Genomic DNA, 4,256 nt, shown 5'->3' with positions numbered 1-4,256 from the left:
GAGGGGCTTGGCCTAGTTCATTACACAGGGAGGGCAGACTCAGTGTGGGGGCGCCCAAGGTCAGGGCCTGGCATTAGATGTGGCTTTTATTAATCTGCTTCTGTGGCTTTTCTCTCCTTTCTTTGACTAAATTGTTTGAAGATTTACTGTAGTTCTTACTGTAAGGGAAGCTGGGGATGCATTCTGTAGGTCTTACTTTTTTAAATTTTACCTCTATTTAACTACGTAAGTCAGTTAAGAACTATTCTTGATTTCAATGATGTTCTAGGAACAGTGAGTTAACTGCCTTGTTCAGGGGCAGAAGGACAGATTTTTACCTTGTCAGTTCAGGGATTCGATCTTGCAACCTTTCGGTTACTAGTTGAACACTCTAACCACTAGGCTACCTGCTGCCCCAAACTGTAAGGGAAGCTGGGGGCTGCATTCTGTTGTTCTTACTGTAAGGGAAGCTAGGGATGCATTCTGTTGTTCTTACTGTAAGGGAAGCTGGGGATGCATTCTGTAGGTCTTACTTTTTAAAATTTTACCTCTATTTAACTACGTAAGTCAGTTAGAAACATATTCTTGATTTCAATGATGTTCTAGGAACAGTGAGTTAACTGCCTTGTTCAGGGGCGAAGGACAGATTTTTACTTGTCAGTTCAGGGATTCGATCTTGCAACCTTTCGGTTACTAGTTCAACACTCTAACCACTAGGCTACCTGCTGCCCAAACTGTGAGGGAAGCTGGGGCTGCATTCTGTAGTACAACTGTAAGGGAAGCTTGGGCTGCATTCTGTAGTTTTACTGTAAGGGAAGCTGGGGCTGCATTCTGTAGTTATAACTGTAAGGGAAGCTGGGGATGCATTCTGTAGTTATAACTGTAAGGGAAGCTGGGGCTGCATTCTGTAGTTCTTACTGTAAGGGAAGCTGGGGGCTGCATTCTGTAGTTCTTACTGTAAAGGAAGCTGGGGGCTGCATTCTGTAGTTCTTACTGTAAGGGAAGCTGGGGCTGCATTCTGTAGTTATAACTGTAAGGGAAACTGGGGATGCATTCTGTAGTTATAACTGTAAGGGAAGCTGGGGATGCATTCTGTAGTTCTTACTGTAAGGGAAGCTGGGCTGCATTCTGTAGTTGTAACTGTAAGGGAAGCTGGGGGCTGCATTCTGTAGTTAATAACTGTAAGGGAAGCTGGGGATGCATTCTGTTGTTCTTACTGTAAGGGAAGCTGGGGCTGCATTCTGTTGTTCTTACTGTAAGGGAAGCTGGGCTGCATTCTGTTGTTCTTACTGTAAGGGAAGCTGGGGAGGCATCTGTAGTTCTTACTGTAAGGGAAGCTGGGGCTGCATTCTGTAGTTATAACTGTAAGGGAAGCTGGGGATGCATTCTGTAGTTATAACTGTAAGGGAAGCTGGGGATGCATTCTGTTGTTCTTACTGTAAGGGATGCTGGGGCTGCATTCTGTAGTTATAACTGTAAGGGAAGCTGGGGCTGCATTCTGTAGTTCTTAATGTAAGGAAAGCTGGGGCTGCATTCTGTAGTTCTAACTGTAAGGGAAGCTGGGGCTGCATTCTGTTGTTCTTACTGTAAGGGAAGCTGGGGCTGCATTCTGTAGTTCTTACCGTAAGGAAGCTGGGATGCATTCTGTAGTTATAACTGTAAGGGAAGCTTGGGCTTCATTCTGTTGTTCTTACTGTAAGGGAAGCTGGGATGCATTCTGTAGTTCTTACTGTAAGGGAAGCTGGGAGGCATTCTGTAGTTATAACTGTAAGGGAAGCTGGGGCTGCATTCTGTTGTTCTTACTGTTAAGGGAAGCTGGGTGAATTCTGTAGTTCTTACTGTAAGGTAAGCTGGGGGCTGCATTCTGTAGTTCTTACTGTAAGGGAACGTGGGGCTGCATTCTGTAGTTCTTACTGTAAGGTAAGCTGGGGGCTGCATTCTGTAGTTCTTACTGTAAGGAAGCTGGGGATGCATTCGTAGTTCTTACTGTAAGGTAAGCGGGGGCTGCATTCTGTAGTTCTTACTGTAAGGGAAGCTGGGGCTACATTCTGTAGTTCTTACTGTAAGGGAAGCTGGGGATGCAATCTGTAGTTATAACTGTAAGGGAAGCTGGGGATGCATTCTGTTGTTCTTACTGTAAGGGATGCTGGGGGCTGCATTCTGTAGTTATACTGTAAGGGAAGCTGGGGCTGCATTCTGTAGTTCTTAATGTAAGGAAGCTGGGGCTGCATTCTGTAGTTCTAACTGTAAGGGAAGCTGGGGGCTGCATTCTGTTGTTCTTACTGTAAGGGAAGCTGGGCTGCATTCTGTAGTTCTTACTGTAAGGGAAGCTGGGGATGCATTCTGTAGTTATAACTGTAAGGAAGCTTGGGCTTCATTCTGTTGTTCTTACTGTAAGGGAAGCTGGGGATGCATTCTGTAGTTCTTACTGTAAGGGAAGCTGGGAGGCATTCTGTAGTTATAACTGTAAGGGAAGCTGGGGGCTGCATTCTTTGTTCTTACTGTAAGGGAAGCTGGGATGAATTCTGTAGTTCTTACTGTAAGGTAAGCTGGGGGCTGCATTCTGTAGTTCTTACTGTAAGGGAAGCGTGGGGCTGCATTCTGTAGTTCTTACTGTAAGGTAAGCTGGGGCTGCATTCTGTAGTTCTTACTGTAAGGAAGCTGGGGATGCATTCTGTAGTTCTACTGTAAGGAAGCTGGGGCTGCATTCTGTAGTTCTTACTGTAAGGGAAGCTGGGGCTACATTCTGTAGTTCTTACTGTAAGGGAAGCTGGGGATGCAATCTGTAGTTATAACTGTAAGGGAGCTGGGGGCTGCATTCTGTGTTCTTACTGTAAGGGAAGCTGGGGCTGCATTCTGTTGTTCTTACTGTAAGGGAAGCTGGGGGCTGCATTCTGTGTTCTTACTGTAAGGGAAGCTGGGGCTGCATTCTGTTGTCTTACTGTAAGGAAGCTGGGGCTGCATTCTGTAGTTATACTGTAAGGGAAGCTGGGGATGCATTCTGTAGTTCTTACTGTAAGGGAAGCTGGGGATGCATTCTGTAGTTCTTACTGTAAGGGAAGCTGGTGATGCATTCTGTAGTTCTTACTGTAAGGGAAGCTGGGGATGCATTCTGTAGTTCTTACTGTAAGGGAAGCTGGGGAGGCATTCTGTAGTTCTTACTTTAAGGAAGCTGGGGGCTGCATTCTGTGTTCTTACTGTAAGGGAAGCTAGGGATGCATTCTGTTGTTTCTTACTGTAAGGGAAGCTGGGGATGCATTCTGTAGGTCTTACTTTTTTAAATTTTACCTCTATTTAACTACGTAAGTCAGTTAAGAACATATTCTTGATTCAATGATGTTCTAGGAACAGTGCGTTAACTGCCTTGTTCAGGGGCAGAAGGAAGATTTTTACTTTGTCAGTTCAGGGATTCGATCTGGCAACCTTCGGTTACTAGTGCAACACTCTACCACTAGGCTACCTGCTGCCCAAACTGTGAGGGAAGCTGGGGCTGCATTCTGTAGTACAACTGTAAGGGAAGCTGGGGCTGCATTCTGTAGTTCTTTCTGTAAGGGAAGATTGGGGCTGCATTCTGTAGTTCTTACTGTAAGGTAAGCTGGGGGCTTCATTCTGTAGTTCTTACTGTAAGGGAAGCTGGGGGCTGCATTCTGTAGTTCTTACTGTAAGGGAAGCTGGGGATGCATTCTGTAGTTATAACTGTAAGGGAAGCTGGGGGCTGCATTCTGGTGTTCTTACTGTAAGGGAAGCTGGGGCTGCATTCTGTTGTTCTTACTGTAAGGGAAGCTGGGGCTGCATTCTGGTGTTCTTACTGTAAGGGAAGCTGGGGCTGCATTCTGTTGTTCTTACTGTAAGGGAAGCTTGGACTGCATTCTGTAGTTATAACTGTAAGGGAAGCTGGGGATGCATTCTGTAGTTCTTACTGTAAGGGAAGCTGGGGATGCACTCTGTAGTTCTTACTGTAAGGAAGCTGGGATGCATTCTGTAGTTCTTACTGTACGGGAAGTGGGGCTGCATTCTGTAGTTCTTACTGTAAGGAGCTGGGGATGCATTCTGTAGTTCTACTGTAAGGGAAGCTGGGCTGCATTCTGTAGTTCTTACTGTAAGGGAAGCTGGGGATGCATTCTGTAGTTTATAACTGTAAGGGAAGCTGGGGCTGCATTCTGGTGTTCTTACTGTAAGGGAAGCTGGGGCTGCATTCTGTTGTTCTTACTGTAAGGGAAGCTGGGGCTGCATTCTGTAGTTATAACTGTAAGGGAAGCTGGGGATGCATTCTGTAG

This window comes from Salvelinus sp. IW2-2015, unplaced genomic scaffold (assembly GCF_002910315.2).
Source record: "Salvelinus sp. IW2-2015 unplaced genomic scaffold, ASM291031v2 Un_scaffold2344, whole genome shotgun sequence".
NCBI lineage: Eukaryota > Metazoa > Chordata > Actinopteri > Salmoniformes > Salmonidae > Salvelinus > Salvelinus sp. IW2-2015.
The sequence above is the reverse complement of the archived record's forward strand: the minus strand, read 5'-3'. Positions refer to the sequence as shown.